This window comes from Carcharhinus amblyrhynchos, chromosome 15 (genome assembly GCF_965287045.1).
Source record: "Carcharhinus amblyrhynchos chromosome 15, sCarAmb.v2.hapA, whole genome shotgun sequence".
Classification (NCBI taxonomy): Eukaryota; Metazoa; Chordata; class Chondrichthyes; order Carcharhiniformes; family Carcharhinidae; genus Carcharhinus; species Carcharhinus amblyrhynchos.
This window is the reverse complement of record NC_137338.1, coordinates 40426293-40445550: the sequence shown is the minus strand read 5'-3', so window position 1 is coordinate 40445550 and position 19258 is coordinate 40426293. Positions and strand designations below refer to the sequence as shown.

General features: G+C 43.2%; 1 protein-coding gene across 2 annotated transcripts in view; it reads left to right on the top strand.

Annotated features, from left to right (window-relative positions):
* cybb (cytochrome b-245, beta polypeptide (chronic granulomatous disease)) overlaps positions 1-19258 on the top strand; it is an 85262-nt gene that overhangs the window by 23011 nt on the left and 42993 nt on the right. Inside the window, exon 1 of one of the 2 annotated variants that reach the window (XM_080203873.1) lies at positions 8106-8142. The exons of the other annotated variant lie outside the window; for it this stretch is intronic. The gene's annotated coding sequence lies outside the window, so the exon portion shown is untranslated. Of the gene's footprint in view, positions 1-8105; positions 8143-19258 lie in introns of those variants that run through there. 2 annotated transcript variants of the gene reach the window in all.

Genomic DNA, 19258 nt, shown 5'->3' with positions numbered 1-19258 from the left:
GCTTTTGGAACAGGCTGTCCCTTTGTCAGGTGAGTGGGAGTTCTGATCACAAACGGGGCACAAGGACACAAACTCAATTTACATTAATTATGATTGGAATGTGAGTCTTTACAGCTAATTAAGTCTTAAAGGTACAAACAATGTGAGTGGAGAAAGCATTAAGCACAGGCTAAAAGGATGTGTATTGTTTCCAGACAGGAAAGTTAGTGAGATTTTGCAAGAGATAGCCAAGTTCCGCACACATGAGGACAGCCTCAACCGGGTTCATGTCACACTATCTGTAACCCCCACAACTTGCCTGGACTTGCAAAATCTCACCAACTTTCCTGTCTGGAAACAATACACATCTCTTCAACCTGTGCTTAAAGCTCTCTCCACTCACATTGTATGTACCTTTAAGACTTGATTAGCTGTAAAGACTCACATTCCAATCATTATTCATGTAAATTGAGTTTGTGTCTTTGTGCCCTGTTTGTGATCAGAACTCCCAGCCACCCGACAAAGGGTCAGCCTGTTCCGAAAGCTTGTGGCATTTGCTATAAATAAACCTGTTGGACTTTAAGCTGGTGTTGTGAAACTTCTTTCTGTTTTTACCCCAGTCCAACGCCGGCATCTCCACATCACAGGATACTCCAGACAGGGTAAAGCAGAGAGTTACTGTACAAAGAACAAAAAACATCCCAGCACGGGAAACAGGCCCTTTGGCCCAACGAGCCTGCGCCGCCACATCCTCCTACACCTACCCTGCCATGTGTGTATGTGAGTGGAACCCCTAATGTAGCCAGATTCAGGGGAGAATAGTGTCAATTTGGTAAACCAATCAGCCTAAGAGCACATCTTTGGGGTGTGGGAGGAAACCGGAGCGCCCGGAGGAAACCCACGCAACCACAGGGAGAATGCGCAAACTCCCACAGACACAGGCCCAAATCCATGTATCTGCACAGCCAGCAGTGATAGTCACTGAGCTGTTGTGGTGCCCATCTGCTGGTCCAGGATTAAGCACACACACGGGCACGCAGTACTAGGCCACTCTCGGAACCTCCAAGAGCAGCCCACGCACGACCCACCGTGTGCATGCCCCTCGTTTGACAACAAGATGGACCGACACCTGTGGAATAAAAAGACAAAACATTAACATGTAATACTACATTTCCGGTGTCGTCCCGAGGCTCTGACCCTTTTTAATACCGTCTACTATAACCCTCCTTCCCTGTTTCGCTCATGTGTCTATCTAAGTAAACCTTAAACAAGTCCAACGTGCCTGCCTCCACCACCTTACTTGGTAGCGCGTTCCATACCCCCACGACCCTCTGCGTGAAAAACCTTCCTCTCACATCCAAATTATACTTCTCCCCCCTCACCCTTAGATCATAACCTCTCGTAATTGTCCCCAATCTAGGGAAAAGCCTACCACTGTTGACTCTATCTATTCCCTTCATTATTTTATACACCTCTATCAGATCCCCCCTTAATCTCCGTCTTTCTAAGAAGAGCCCCAGTTTCTCCAACCTTTCCTCGTAACTCAGTCCTTCCATGCCAGGCAACATCCTGGTAAACCTCCTCTGCACCCTCCCCAGGGTCTCCACGTCCTTCCGGTAGTAAGGTGACCAGAACTGGACGCAGTACTCCAAATGCGGTCTAACCAACGTTCTGTACAACTGAAGCATTAGACGGCAGCTCTTATACTCTATACCCCTTCCTATAAAGGTTAGCATTCCATAAGCTTTCTTCACAACCTTCTCCACCTGTGTTGACACCTTCAGAGACTTGTGCACCTGCACTCCCAGGTCCCTCTGAATTTCTATACTCTTAATCGGTCTACCTTTTATCACATAGCTCCTCCCTGCATTATTCCTTCCAAAATGCATCACCTCTCATTTGTCAGGATTAAATTCCATCTGCCATCTATCTGCCCAATGTACCAACCTATCTATATCCTGCTGTGTCACCTGACAGTCCTCCTCAGTATCCGCCAATCCTGCCATCTTGGTGTCATCTGCAAACTTGCTGATCACACCACGTACACCCTGTTCCAAGTTGTTTATATATACTACAAAGAGGAGAGGTCCCAGTACTGAGCCCTGCGGCACACCACTGGTGACTGACCTCCAGCCAGAAAAGGTCCCCTCGACAACTACTCTCTGTCTCCTATTTCCCAGCCAGTTTTTGATCCACCTATCTACCTGTCCTTGTATCCCATGTGCCTTAACCTTTTCTACCAGCCTACCATGAGGGACTTTGTCAAACGCCTTACTGAAATCCACATAGATGACATCAACGGCTCACTCGTTTTTGTCACCTCCTCGAAGAATTCCACCAGATTCGTAAGGCAAGACCTCCCCCGTACACAAGATACTCCAGACAGGATTGGGCTGTTAGACAAGAATGTGACTGGGGCAGTTGTTGAAGCTGCTTTCTGATAAATCTTTAATAATGCTGAGCACACTAACTGTGCAGTTCTTCTTAGCCCAAAATTAAACAGGAATTTAATGCAATTCAACCCACATGCTGTCTGTTAAAACTTCCATCTCAGTAACATCCCCCATCTCCACCTTTGCCTTTCTTGATGGTAAACACTGTCAGTTTGGTAAACCCAATCAGAAGTCATGGTAGCACAGTGGTTAGCACTGTTGCTTCATCACATTAGGGACCCTGGCTTGGGTCATTGTCTGTGTGGAGTTTACACATTCTCCTCGTGTCTGTGTGGGTTTCTTCCGGATGCTCCGGTTTCCTCCCACAGTCTGAAAGACATGCTGGTTAGGTGCATTGACCTGAAAAGGTGTCGGACTGTGGCAACTAGGGGAATTTCACAATAACTTCATTGCGGTGTTAATGTAAACCTTACTTGCAACTAATAAATAAAGTTTCACAGTCTACACTCTTGTAGAGCATAAGTTTTTTTAAAAATAGTAAAATAGAAGATAGAAGTGAAAAACGAAAGAGCGTTCCAGGGTCACTTATCCTCTGATGTTTCCATTTGTTAGGGCAGGACATGTTGATTCAGCCATGCTTAGCTGGCCAGAGTAATCAGATCACACAGTCTGATGCAACTCACCATCCTTCCACATGGTGGCACCAGACACTCATTCAAATGTGTTAAAACATAAAAATCCTTCCTTCCAGGTGTTAGTACATTTTAACAATTCCATGTTGCAGAAAGTAGGGGCGAACTCATGAAAACATCACAAACTACCTACAAGAAAGACCATTCAGCCTATCCCATTACACCTATCCAGAACAACTTCACACTGCCTTCATTGTAGCATCTATTTATTTCTTAACTTATTCTAAAGTGTGTGCCAAAATCACTTTGTCAAGTATTATATTCCAAGTGCTGATCACTTGGTGTGACAGCGACATTCCTGAAAGGTAATATTGTAATAATGTTAGTGAACTAGTAATCCAGGTGTTTGGGTTAATGGTCCAGAAACAAGAATTCAAATCCCACCACAGTAGTTGAGAAGTATCAGTAAACTAAATAAATCTTGTATCACAAAACTAGTATGAGTAATGATCTGATTGTTACAAATGTCCACGGTCCGCCCTTTGCCCGCTCTGATTCCCATGGCAGGTGGAGTGAGAAAATTTGCCCCAGGGTTTGTTTATCTATAAATCACCCTAGCCTGAAAACATTCATTAACCACTAGAGGCCTTGGACATTGGAGGGGATATTTGATATCTACAAGTCAGACACAAAGTTGTTTTGTTAAGGACCAGATAGCATATTCAAGCTTTTACGCTGATTGGATATTATAAGCAAGTAGATGTGCACATGTTGCGATTGGTCATGATGTAAACCCAATCAATAGTTGTGAGTGCATTTGGATAACTTATATACAAGTGCACATCTCTGATTGGTATATGCTGATTACCTGCAATCAAACCTGGAAGTATATCTGTTTGTGTAACTTTGTAACAGTGCTCAGGACTGCACCACCAGCTGGCGTGCTGGAGCTGTCACTGTAGTTTATGAATAAATAGCTGATTTTAAAACTCTAAATTTCTTCCCTACTCACTTGAAGGGAACAAAATCTGTAAGCAGCTAACCACCAGCAGATCCACAACAATATGTATGGTATTAACTACGTGATATGTAGAGTGTTAAAATTTGATACATATGGTGTTTACATTTGATATAAGTGGTGTTAATCTTTGATACGTATGGTGGTAACATTTGATATTTATAGTGTTAATATTTGATGTGTATTGTGTTACCACTTAATAAAGATGCTGCTAAGATTTGTTATACAAGGTGCTAACATTTGTTATATATGGTGTTAACTTTCAATAATTAATCCCTTAATCTGAGTGAGATGATACCACTTTAATCTGCTAAATATTACTGAATCTTTGTAAAATTTTAATTAAATTTCACCCTGTTTATGAAGATGTTAATATTAACCCCAGCCTTTGTTATGTTTCTGTAATTAAAGCTGCCGTGCTTGATAAGGGTGGTGCAGTTGCAGCAAGTTTCTGTATTTATACCGTTGTACACATGTGAAATTGCCTTGTCTTCAGATGGAATTTCTAATTTTAGTTTGCTTCCTATTTTTGAACTCTCTGCTAACCGGTATAAAATTGCTGATGCTGCAATGAAAATGCATGAAGTTATTAGTTACATTATAATTTCAAATTAATATTTCCAATATGCTGATGTGGAGATTTATAATTTAAACGTGCAATGAATACAGATCTTGGGGGCCAGAACAAATTTTTTTTAATGGCATCATAACTTACACGCTGTTTCCGAAGAATCTAAGCAGTCATCTTTAAGCCTGAGTGCAATGCAGCTTATTTTTAATTTAACAAATCTCCTGAGTATGAATGGCTTCCTCTTTCGGTGTTCTGCAAATTGCTCTCATGCTCATATCAACTAATGTGCTAATAAAATGTGCTTCATTGGAATATCACAAAGAAAGATCTGACACTCAGCCAAGTAAGGAGATATTATAGCAGGTGGCAAAAAGCTTTGTCAAAGTGGTAAATTTAAAGGAGTGTTGGAAAAGAGAGGTAAAGAGGAAATCCCAGAGATTAGAGCCCAAGAGACTGAAAGCACAGGCACCATAGAAACCTTACAGTGCAGCAGGAGGCCATTCAGCCCATTAAGTCTGCATCGACCACAATCCCATCCAGGCCCTATCCCATAATCCCACATAGTTACCCTGCTAATCCCCCAGACTCTAGGGTCAACTTAGCACGACCAATGACTCTAACCCACACATCTTTGGACTGTGGGAGGAAACTGGAGCATTCGGAGGAAACCCAAGCAGACACGGGGAGAATGTGTAGACTCCACACAGACAGTGACCCAAGCCAGCAATCGAAACTGGATCCCTGGCGCTGTGAAGCAGCAGTGCTAACCACTGTGCCACCGTGCCGCCCCAACAATTAAAATCAGTGATTCTCCGCAGGCTAGAATTAAATGAGCACCAATATTTTGGATAGTTTTGGAGCTGTTGGAAATTATAGAGATCAGCAGAGGCTTTTAGGGACGGCAACAACGACCACTGTTGCAGCCACTCACACCTCACTGTATATCACTGTATACAAGGTATCTAAGATACCTATGTCAGACACCTATTCATAGTCTGCAGCTTAGCCTTTGACACCATTATTCCCATGAGACTCATCTCCAAACTTCATGGCCTGGTGCTCAGCTCCTCCCTCTGCAACTGGATCCTAGGCTTCCTAACCAACAGACCACAGTCAGTAAGGATAGGCAACAATACCTCCTCCACCATCATCTCAACACTGGTGCTCTGCTAGGCTGTGTCCTGAGCCTCTTACTTTACTTATCATACACCTCTGACTGGATCCTAGACTTCCTAACATGCAGATCGCAGTCAGTAAGGATAGGCAACAACGCCTCCTCCACAATCATCCAGTGCTCCACAAGGCTGTGTCCTCATCCCGTTACTATATTCCTTATATACCACTGATAGTATGGCCAAATTCCCCTCCAACTCAATTTTCAAGTTTGCTGATGTGAGATCCGACCTCCTGTTGTGGGTCGGATCACAAACAATGATGAGACAGTACAGGAAAGAGATAGAGAATCTGGTGAACTGGTGTGACGACAATTATCTCTCCCTCAATGTCAACAAAATGAAGGAGATAGTTATTGACTTTAGGAAGTGTAGTGGAGAACATGTCCCAGTCTACATCAATGGGGATGAAGTAGAAATGGTCGCAAGCTTCAAGTATTTAGGTGTCCAGATCACCAACAACCTGTCCTGGTCCTTCCATGTAGGCGCTACAATTAAGAAAGCCCATCAACACCTCTACTTTCTCAGGAGACTAAGGAAATTTGGCATGTCCGCTACAACTTTCACCAACTTCTACAGATGCACCATAGAAAGCATAGTTTCCAGTTGTATCACAGCTTGCTATGGCTCCTGCTTTGTCAGAGACCACAAGAAATTACAAAGGGTTGTGAATGAAGCCCAGTCCATCACTCAAACCAGCCTCCCAACTACTGACTCTGTCTACACATCCCATTGCCTCGGAAATGCAGTCAGTATAATCAAGGATCCTACAGACGCCGGACATGTTCTCTTCCACCTACTTCCTTCGGGAAAAAGATGCAAAAATCTGCCAACACATACCAAGTGACTCAAGAACAGTTTATATCCTGCTGCTGTCAGATTTTTGAATGGACCTACCTTGCATTAAGTTGGTCTTTCTGTACACTCTAGCTATGACTGTAACACTACATTCTGCACTCTCTCCATTCCTTCTCCATTTCCAGTATGCTTTGTCTGCATAGTGCGCAAGAAACAATACTTTTCACTGTATACTAATATGTGACAATAGTAAAATCAAATCAAATCAAACTAGGAATGGTGATAGAAGTGCCAAGGATATTGGCTTATAGATATGACTTAATGTGAATAATCAAATGTTGTAGATTTGGGCTGGAATTTTTTGCTCCCATACCCCTCCCCAACCAGTGGTGCAGCCAGTGAGCAACTCAAGTTGCCATTTTCTTCAGTAACACCCGGAATATCCCACTGGTGGTCAATGGTGAACTGCCTCTGTTGCCAAAAACCCGCCATGGTGGGACCAGAAAATATGAACCTTGGACTAGAGTTCATTTCTTCTAGCTTGTGACTTGGCTTGAACATAAATGGCTTGGTAACATTCATCTGTGGTAAAGCAAAAGGTATTTTCTTTTAGTCATGGCATTATAGCACTTATTGAAGTATCGGCATGAACCATAATGCATGTAATCTAGCATAGGTTTTGTTCCCTTCTTGCCTGATCTCTATCCATTGCCACTGTTGATTGGCTCCTTTGGAGACTTGATCTGCCTGATCTACAGCAGTGACTGGCCAACCAGCTAGGGATAGATTCCCCATTCCCTCTTCTCTCAATGACCTATTCTGAGGAGAGGTCTATTTGATGGCATCAAAGAAAACACCTGGAAGTGGAGAACGTAGCTTAATAAGTGAGTTAAATAAAGGGTTTCAACCAATTTGTCTTACATGATTTAGGGATTCTTGAAATCTTCTGGAGCTGCACTCATCCAATTAAGTGGAAAGTATTTCATCACATGACTGACTTGGACAGATTTTGGGGAGTCAGGAGGTGAGTTACTCACTACAAAATCCCCAGCCTTTGACTGCTCTTGGAGCCATAGAATTCATATGATTCATCCATCACTATTCAACAGTAATTTGATGGTGGGGTATTTAGTGATGACAAAGCCATCGGACAACAATGCCGGAATTTTGCCGCCTTTCCCACCCGAGGACAATGGAGGATGCCATTTTGCGAGCCATGCCACCCTGCTTCTGGGGCGAGCAAGGCGGTAAAATTCCGACTCAAAAGGCCAGAGGGAAGGGGAGGCGTGGGTGGTTAGCCTCTCTCCTGCTACTGACAGAAATATCTACACATAATTTTAAGCACGTCTGTACTGTGAAGACTAGAAAAGCTTTGGTTTGATTTAATATAATTAAGCCATGCAGTTCGTTTTATTCATTTCATTTCTTGTCCAATAGAGAAGATGGTTGTTGTGCAACTCACTGAAAAAGTTCTCACTTCCTTGTATTTTTGATTAAATTGACATCTGTGTGTGAGTTCTTCAGTAGTTCAAGCATGGGAAACTGGCTGGTGAATGAGGGAGTTTCAATCTTCGTAATTGTAAGTAATCCAAACGTAAAAAGCAATGGTTCCACACTTTTATATGTGGCTTCATTCCTCTTTTACAACTCGTTTTAAATAAAAATTTTAAATATTTTTAAAGCGAGCTGTGCTGTTAAATTTATATTTTGTTATTTTTGTGGCTACAATTTCAGAGAACTGAAATGCTCATGCTTCCAACTGTTTGTTCTTTAAAGAACAAATGATAAAACAAAACACTTGAATCGCACAAAGAAATCCTAAGAAATTGCTCATAGAATTGTTCTATTAGAAAATACAATTTCCTCTCGAATACTTCTTTAGCTAAACAATGAATATTAAGTATTTAGATTCAAGTATTCCCCTTTCTTAGTGCCGGAGACTAGGGGATTTTCACAATCACTTAATTGCAGTGTTAATTAATAAATTTTGTTGCCTTTGCCTTGCCATGGCATTCAATTTGTTTTAGATAAGATGTGTCAAATAACAAACAGAAAATTTGTTATCACTTGAACAAATAGGAAATGTATTTTAATGAAGGTTATTGTTGTATTTATTCACGTTATCAAGGGAACCACAAACTTGTTAAAAAGTGAGTTTGAGAGTTTACTGTTAATTGCATACTTGATACAACAGTTCAATCGTTATTTTACTGAACTCATAATCCAAAATCCTAAAGTCTGGATTAATAAATGAACAGTTCAACATCACCACTGTAGTTTCAGAATGATTTTGATTTGATTTATTAATGTGAATTCAGATTACAAAAATTTGAAAATAAAACACTATATAATGAACTTGAAGCTACCAGTTAAAAACACAACTGGTTCATTAATGTCCTTCTGGGAAAGAACCCTATCGTCCTTTCATATATGATTGACTCTAAGCAACCATCTGAAGTGATCTAGGAAGGCATTCTAGATCAAAGGATGCTATCAAAATCACTGCAAAAAAATAGAAAGAATTGTATTGCAGCAGTACAAGAAGGTGACCCAGTTCAATCATCTCAGGGCAATTAGGGGTGGGCAATAAATGATAGTCTTCCCATTAATGACGCCCACATTTTTTGGGGGGGGTTGAGAGATTATTTTCAAAGTTGTTCTAATTTTTGATTAACACCTCTATCTTACAAGGAAGTCTGGAGAGCTTCATTCAATAAATATTAGAATGTGAAGAGTCAACAGATTTGAAGCATAAGCATGGTGGCACAATGGGTAGCACTGTTGCCTCACAGCTCCAGGGACCAAAGTTTGATTCCTGGCTTGGGTCACTGTCTGTCTGCAGTTTGCACATTTTCCCCGTGTCTGTGTAAGTTTCCTCCCACAGACCAAAGAGGTGCAGGTTAGGTTGATTGGCCATGCTACAGAGCAGAGTTGTATAGGTTAACGGGATAAATATGTGGTGTGATGGGGAGAGGGCCTGGACGTGTTGTCAGTACAGATATGATGGGCTAAATGGCCTCCTTCTGCACTGTAGGGGTTCTATGATGAATTGTTCAAATTGTAATTAATAGCATAAGCAGATGCAGCAAATATGTTTTATTCAAATTGATGTAATTTAGGAAGTGAATTAACGAACTTTTTATTATTTTTACCCTGGTCAAGATTTTGGAAATTTTGCGTAACAGTTAGTGATGAAGTGTGATATTTTATCTTAGTGTGTGCTCTCTAAATGGTGATTTTCCTACTCCTAAAATTGGGTATTAACCCTTAGCTCTCGTTTGCAAAGTTCCTCTATTCTGGTGTTTGTATCTGACTGTGCCTGGAGAGGGCACAAACATGTTAAGATGTGGCAATGGATATTACTGAGCTAAGATTTTCCCTAATAGTTCTTCGCACAAATAAAGAGTCAACCGTCTCCTTAAAAACCTGGTGCTATTGATTCTTGACCAGTTATTATTAATCATAAATGAAGGCTTGGTAATATCAAGATAGATCTTTACTTTTAACTTTTCACATTGATCTTCTACTTCAAGACTTTTTGCAAAATACTGTTAGTCTTTTACATTGTAGGAGTTGGGGTTGTGCTCTGACACATCACTTAACTCCTCACCCCTTGTAACATGGTGCATTTGTATGCGCTAAAAAGGAAGCAACCATGGGCCTCTTTAACAACAGCCAAAGACACCGATCCAAATCTCTCCTGGCCACAATTATTTTCTTTGACAGGTATTGAGAGAATCAAGACATCCTATAATGATATTGCTACTCGATACCACCCTGGAATAAAAAAAAGCCTCATAGCCATACCAACTCCCCTCTATTCCTAGAACATCACCCCAGCAAAGGCTGAGTCATTGATATTTCTAATAACATAAAATCACAACTTTTGGTAACAACCGTTAATATTAGCACTGACCAATTATCATCTGCAGCCCTCACTTTTAACATTTGACACCAGCCATAGTTGTTGTTTAACAGTTTGTAACAGGGTGGTCCTGATTGATGGCCACAATCAAAATGTAGTTTCAGTTAATATTTTGTCCACACGTCTGCCTTATACTGCCATCACTATTTATATCTTGTATCTATCACGTGAATGGGTGGTCTAAGACATGCTCTGTTGAAAGGGTACTTTGACACTTCCATCTGTTGTTGCAGGTAGAATCATAGAATCCCTTCAGTGCAGAAAGAGGCCATTCAGCCATCAAGTGTGTACCAACAACAATCTCACCCAGGGCCTATCCCTGTAACCCCCATGCATTTAGCCTGTTAATTCCCCTGACACTAAGGGACAATTTAGCATGGCCAATCATCCTAATCCACAGATCTTTTGACAGAAACCGAAGCACCTGGAAGAAACCCACACAGGCATGGAGAGAACGTGCAAACTCCACACAGTCACTCAAGGCTGGATTTAAACACAGGTCTCTGGAGCAGTGAGGCAGCTGTGCTTGATTGGAATAATGCGTTGTTCTAACTCCATAGCATGGAATTTTTGTAACTTGTTCAGAAGTTAACCTGACTAACCATCTTGGCCCCCTGTCGTGCAAGGAACGCTGCAGAAAAGGCCATGACCCAGAAGTAGCTAGTTTTCCTAATTCAGCGGTTACAGAATGTAAGAGGAATCTGAAATTGAAGGCTCATTAAAATACTTAAGTGAGTGCCCTGCTTCCTGGAAGCCTCCCAGATTGGATGCCCCTCTCATTTCATCTCTATTAATAACCAATGGCAGGCAGGTTTGAAGTGGGCTGGGCTTGGGGTTTAAGTTTTGGGATTCACCTGACCCAAACTTCCATTTCTCGGGGCTTAAAATGACCCCCATTATACCAGGGTTTGTATTACTCTGTACTGTGCATTGACATAAAGCACTGCTGACATCTTTGTGTCTTTGAAATCAATTCTGACTGACAATAGGAACATTGAATAATTACAGAACAGAAGAAGATCATTCAGCCAGTCACATCCATGCTGGATTGTCAAAAATAATTCAGCTTGTCTCACTCCCAAACTTTTCCCTGTAATCCTGGAATACTGTTTTCTCTTCAGACGCTTAGCCAGCCCCTTTTTGAACACCATGATTGAATCTACTCCTCAGAATACTCTCAAAAATGGCATTGTAAATCAGGAACACTTTCTGAGTAAAAAAAAGTTGTACTTTCTGCAAACACAGTGTATGAGCAATTGTACCACTTCACTCGGTAACGTCATCGTGAGAGACGGAGATCAAACTCTACTCATGCATTGTAATATAAAACACTCGGCAGAGCAAGGACTAACGTGCAACTGAAGTGTGGCAACACCCACAGCATGTAATCACATGGTAAAAGACCAGTCTAGAAGAGCACTTTGTAAGCATTTAGCCTGCATGTAAGACCATACTTAGAACCATAAATAATTAAAGTCTGCTAATAAAGGTTTAAACACACAAGTTCTCACCAAGATCTCATCACTGACACACCAGCACCAAAAGATCAAGAACTCATATTATGACACTTATTCGCCAAACCTGGATGTGATACTTATCCTCAACATTTAGTTTGTCCACTTTTTTAAACAAAATTCAAACTCTCAAGAACTCTAATGAGAGCTGAACTGAAGAAGAAGATTCAATTAGCAACCCTAGAGAATGGATTTTGGAACCAGAAAGGGTTGGAACCAGAACAAAATACAATATCCATTTTCACCTAGGAAATTTCTTTATCTTTCTCTTGGGCACATTATCAGTTCTACTACAGGTACCGAGCCCCAAATCCATTCAGGACCAAATGTGTGCCGGATTTGAGGATTTTATGGATGTTGGATCCTAGGCCTAGCATGAACTTATAATACACAAAATAAAGCACGAGAAGAAAGAGGAAGAGAAGTTTTATTCAAATTGCTATCCAGGGTGCCGGCTTCAAATGTGGCTGGTTTTTGTGTCCTTCTGGATTTAGCGGCATTGGATAAGAAGTGTGCTACCTGTATTTACAAAGCCTGGGAGATCATTCTTCCATACCTGATCCATTTTGCTATTCTCTGCACTGTTTTCTTTTACACACTCTGCAACATACATAGTTTCGTTAGCAATAACCACAGAAATGTGTGGTTTTACTTTCCAATGTTTTAAACTGGGCCATGTTTGCAGTCAAAGCGTCAATGGTTTTCTGCGCAGACAAGTTTACAATGTAGGTGGGTGCTAGTGGCCTGCATTGGCAGGAGACACAGCGCATAAAAGAAGTTCCTCTTCATATCGCCATTAGTTCTTTTGCTATTCACCTCGGATTCTTTCCAACATGGAAACTCTTTTTCTTTAGATATTTTAGGCAGATCCTTCATTACTTTGAGCTTTCTTTTCAAATCTCCTCTCAGCATTGAGCTTGACCTTACTTGCCATTCACACCACGTTCCAGTTGCGGCAAGGGTGGAAAACTTTGGCGGCCAGCCAAATCTCCATTCACTGCAGTGGGATGGGAAAACCCCGCCGGTGTGAACAACGGTAGGTTTCCAGCCATCACCAATCTACCCACGCATCCCACAGCCCTGGAATCATTTTTGTAAGGGTGGATTTTCCAGCTGTTTCTGCCAGCAGGATCACCCAGTCCCACCGACAGCGACTTTTCCCCGCAGCTGCCCTGGTAATTGCAGGTGTAAACAATGGGGAACCCCGTTGACAGTGACAGGACTGGAAAATCCCACCACCAGCCAATGGAGGACTGCCTTCGCTACTGCAAAACATGTCACTGGAGGGGAGGGGGTGGAAGATCCCATCCTGAACTTTTAGTGCCCCCTTGCTAAATCCTTCCTAAAGTGTCATGCCCAGAATTGTATGAAACATTCCAGACAAGACCTAAGCAGTTTAAGAGTCAGAACTTCCTTGTTTTTGTACTCTATGCCTCTTTGTATAATGTTCAGGACTTATATGCATTTTTAAGAACATAAGAACATAAGAAATAGGAGCAGGAGTAGGCCATCTAGCCCTTCGAGCCTGCCCCGCCATTCAATAAGATCATGGCTGATCTGTTGTGGCTCAGTTCCACTTTCCCGCCCTCTCCCCATAACCCTTAATCCCCTCTCTTATCAAGAACCCATCAACCCGCTTCTTAAAAATATTTAGCGAGGCAGCCTCCACCACTTCAACGGGCAGAGAATTCCAGAGATTCACCACCCTTTGAGTGAAGAAGTTCCTCCTCAACTCCGTTCTAAACCGCCTCCCCTTTATCTTGAGGCTGTGCCCCCTAGTCCTACTGTCTTTTTTGAGCGGGAAGAGTCTCTCCACCTCTATCCTATCCATCCCATTCATCATCTTATACGTCTCAATGAGATCTCCCCTCATTCTTCTAAACTCTAACGAGTACAAGCCTAGTTTATTCAGCCTCTCCTCATAGCTCAATCCCCTCAACTCCGGTATCAGCCTAGTAAACCTCCTCTGCACTCCCTCCAGGGCCAAAATATCCTTGCGCAGGTGCGGCGCCCAAAACTGCACACAGTACTCCAGCTGCGGCCTCACCAATGCCCTATACAGCCGCAGCAAGACCTCCCTACTTTTATATTCAATCCCCCTCGCTATGAAGGCCAGCATCCCATTCGCCTTCCTGACCACCTGCTGCACCTGCAAGCTGGGTTTTTGCGACTCATGCACAAGGACCCCGAGGTCCCTCTGCACCGTCGCCTGCTGCAGTTTTTCGCCACGTAAGTAATAGTCCTTCCTACCATTCTTCCTACCAAAGTGGACCACCTCACACTTGCCAACATTAAATTCCATTTGCCATTTCCTGGCCCATTCGCCCAGCCTATCTAGATCCTTCTGCAGACTCTCCACACCCTCCGCACAATTTGCCTTTCCCCCAATCTTGGTGTCATCAGCAAATTTCGACACCCTGCACTCGGTTCCCTCCTCCAGATCATCTATATAAACCACTCTCTCAGCCTGCCCTGCCACCTCGAAAATTTGTACATGCTTATCTCTACGTCTCTCTATCCCTACACCACTTTCAGAATTATACCCTTTCATTTAGATGCCTCTCCTTATCCTTCCTACTGAAAAGCATCACTTCATGCTTCTCTGCATTAAATTTCATTTGTCATTTATCTGAAAATTCCACCAGCTTGCCTCTACTACTATATTCTGCATGATACTTTGGTGTCATCTGAACGTTTCGAAATTGTGGCTTGTACGCCCAAGTCAATGTTGTTAATTTACATTAAAAAAAATGGTTCCAGTATCGACCCTGGGGAATCCCTTATACACCTTCTTCCAATACAAAATCAACAAGTCAGTACCACTCTCCGGTTCCTTTCAATCCAGCTTCATACACATACTGCCACTATCCCTTTTACTGCATAGGTTTCAAATTTATTGGCAAGCCAATGTGTGGCACTGCATCAAAAACCTATTGCATACTCATGTACAGGGGCCAGAATTCTCCCATCTCACATGCCAAGCTATCGCTGCCACCGAAAATGGAGAATTTGGTGCTTAGCCAAATTTCCATTCACTGGAACAGGATTGGAGAATCCAAGCCACGAGCAAGGTTGGAGAATCCGGTCCAGGGCTTCTTTTGCGTGGTCCTCATTAACTTCCTCTTTTACCTAACTGAAAACCTCAATCAAATTAGTTAAACATGATTTGCCTTTAATAAATCCATGCTGGCTTTCCCTAATTAATCCACATCTACCCATGTAAGTGTTAATTTTGTTCTGGATTATAATTTCTAGAGGTTTTCTGACCACCAAGTTTAAACTAACTGACTGACATGTAGTTGCCAGATTTATCTTTACACCCTTTTTTGAGCAAGGTTGTAATGTTTGCAATTCTCCAATCCTCTGGCACTACCTGTACAACAAAAGCGGATTAGGAGGCTATGATCAACAGGGCCTCAGCAATTTATAGAACATAGAACATAGAACACTACAGCACAAACAGGCCCTTCGGCCCACAAGTTGCGCCGACCACATCACCTACCAACCTACAGACCTATCTATAACCCTCAATCTCATTAAACCCCATATACTCATCCAGAAGTCTTTTAAAAGACCCCAGCGAGTTCGCCTCCACCACCACTGACGGCAGCCGATTCCATTCACTCACCACCCTCTGAGTGAAAAACTTACCCCTAACATCACTTCTGAACCTCCCTCCCCGCACCTTAAATCTGTGTCCTCTCGTAGCGACCATTTCAAACCGGGGAAATAGCCTCTGAGAGTCCACCCTATCTATTCCTCTCAACATTTTGTAAACTTCTATCAGGTCGCCTCTCAACCTTCGTCTCTCCAGGGAAAAGAGTCCCAGCTCCCTCAACCTAACTTCATAAAGCATGCCTCCCAGTCCAGGCAACATCCTTGTAAATCTCCTCTGCACCCTTTCAATAGCTTCTACATCTTTCCTATAGTGAGGCGACCAGAACTGCGCACAATACTCCAAATGAGGCCTGACAAGGGTCTTATAAAGTTCCAGCATTACCTCCCGACTCCTAAACTCAATCCCTCGATTAATGAAGGCCAGTACACCATACGCCTTCTTGACCACCTCCTCCACCTGCGAGGCCGATTTAAGAGTCCTGTGGACCCGGACCCCAAGATCCTTCTGCTCCTCAACACTACTCAGACTTCTGCCCTTAATAGTGTACTCGTTCATCCCGTTGGTTCTGCCAAAATGGACGACAACACATTTATCCGCGTTGAAGTCCATCTGCCACTTCTCCGCCCAGTCCTGCATCCTATCTATGTCCTGCTGCAACTTTTGCCATCCTTCCAGATCATCCACAACACCACCGACCTTCGTGTCATCAGCGAACTTACTTACCCATCCCTCCACTTCCTCATCCAGGTCATTTATGAAAATGACAAACAACAAGGGTCCCAGAACAGATCCTTGAGGCACTCCGCTGGTGACTGACCTCCATTCAGAAAAAGCCCCATCCACAACCACTCTCTGCCTTCTGCAGGCAAGCCAGTTCTGGATCCACAAGGCCAAAGGCCCTTGGATCCCATGCCCTCTCACCTTCTCAAGAAGTCTTGCATGGGGGACCTTATCAAACGCCTTGCTGAAGTCCATGTACACTACGTCCACGGCACTTCCTTCGTCAATGTGTTCAGTCACATTATCGAAGAACTCAACTAGGCTTGTAAGGCACGACCTGCCCTTGACAAATCCATGCTGACTATTCCTGATCATGTCAAACCTCTCCAAATGTTCGTAAATCTTGTCCCTCAGAAGCCTCTCCATCAGCTTACCAACCACTGAGGTCAGACTCACCGGTCGGTAATTTCCCGGGCTATCTCTGTTCCCTTTCTTAAAAATAGGAACTACATCCGCAATCCTCCAATCCTCTGGAACCTCTCCCGTCTCCATTGACGACGCAAAGATCATCGCCAGGGGCTCTGCAATCTCTTCCCTCGCCTCCCACAGTATCCTGGGGTACATCCCATCTGGTCCCGGCGACTTATCTACCTTGATAGAATTCAGAAGTTCCAACACATCCTCCTCCTTAATATTCACGTACTCAATCCTTTCCATCTGCTGCAAATCCATAACAAAATCTCCCAGATCGGCTTCCACTGTGAATACTGAGGCGAAGTACTCGTTAAGCACCTCCGCCATTTCTTCTGGTTCCACACAAACCTTTCCCCCCTCACCTTTTATCGGTCCTATCCCTTCTCTTCTTATCCTTTTACCTTTCACATATTTATAGAAGGCCTTGGGATTCTCCTTAATCTTACTCGCCAAGGTCTTCTCATGACCCCTTCTGGCTCTCCTAATTTCCCTTTTAAGTTCCCTCCTACAGTCCTTATACTCCTCAAGATCTTTAACATCTCCTAATTCCCTGAACCTCTTGTACACCTTCCTTTTCTTCCTGACTAGGTTCAACACATCCTTTGTGCACCACGGTTCCCTCGACCCACCAAAACCCCCTCGTCTCATCGGAACGTTGTCATTCAGAGCTCCAGACACACATTCCTTGAATATCTGCCACCTTCCTTCGGTACTTTTCCCTAAGAACGCCTCCTTCCAGTTTATTTGTCCAAGTAACTTCCTGACTTCTTCGTATCTCCCCTTACCCCAGACAAACACCTTCCTAGCCTGCCTGATCCTATCTCGTTCCAACGCAATTGTGAAGGAGATAGAATTATGGTCACCATATCCAAGATGCTCTCCTACCGAAAGATCCATCACCTGCCCTGGTTCATTCGCCAGTACCAGGTCAAGTACAGCCTCTCCCCTCGTAGGCTTGTCCACATACTGCGTCAGGAAACCCTCCTGAACACACCTAACAAACTCCTCCCCATCTATACCCCTTACCCTAGGGATATTCCAGTCGATGTTTGGGAAATTGAAGTCTCCCATCACGACAACTCTGTTATTAAAACATCTCTCCAGAATCTGTTTCCCTATTTGCACTTCAACTTCCCTGTCACTATTGGGCGGCCTATAGATTACACCCAGCAAAGTTTTTGACCCTTTGCTGTTCCTAACTTCCACCCACAGAGATTCTGTAGACAATCCCTCCACGACATCCTCTTTCTCTGTAGCCATGACACTATCCCTGATCAACAGTGCCACGCCACCACCCCTTCTGCCACCCTCCCTGTCCTTCCTGAAGCACCTGAAGCCTGGCACCTGAAGTACCCAGTCCTGTCCCTGAGACATCCAAGTCTCCGTAATGGCCACCACATCACAATCCCAAACAGCTATCCACGCCCTAAGCTCATCTACCTTATTCACTATACTCCTTGCATTAAAATATATACACTTCAGCCCATTTCTTCCCTTAATTCTAAAGTTTATTTATTAGTCATAAGGAAGGCTTACATTAACATTGCAATGACACCGCCACAGTCTGGCACCTGTCCAGGTCAATGCATCTAACCAGCACGTCTTTCAGAATGTGGGAGGAAACCAGAGCACCCAAGGAAACCCATGCAGACACAAGGAGAATGTGCAAACTCCACACAGACAGTGACCCAAGGCAGGAATCGAACTCCAGTCCCTGGCGCTGTGGGACACCACTGTGCCACCTTGTCACCTGATAATTCCCACAGTAACCTTGGATGCACCCATTCAGTCCTAGTGACTTCATAATTTTATGTACAGTTAGTTTTTCTTAAATCACTTCTTTATCAATTTTAATCCATTAATGCCTCAACTATCTCCACTTTCACTAACCTGACTTTTCTTATTTTCTCTCTTTGCCACTCTTCCATTTTCTATCTCACCTGTTCTCTAACTTTCCACGTTTAGCCTGATTCTTGCTTTGCATTATAAAGTTGACATCTGTCACATGTAGCTTTTTCCTACTTCACACTCTCTATCTCATTTTTTTATGTGGCACTGGTTTTGTTTGCACTACCTTTCCCCCTTGTGCAAATGAATCTCGACTGCACCCAAGCCATCTCTTCTTTATAGGCAGCCCATTGTTACATTACAGTTTTCCCTGCTAATCTTTTATTCAAGTTTACCTGGAGCAGATCTGTTCTCACTCCACTGAAATCAGTCCTCCTCCAATTAGAATCATACAATGCCTACAGCGCAGAAGGAGGCTACACAGCCCCTTGAGTCTGCACTGACTATCCAACAGAGCATTTTACCCAGGGCATAGCCCGTAACCCCACATATTTACCCCACTACTCTACACACTTTTGTGACACTAAGGAGTAATTTACTGCGTCCAATCCACCTAACTTGCACATCTTAGGACTGTGGGAGGAAACTGGAGCAC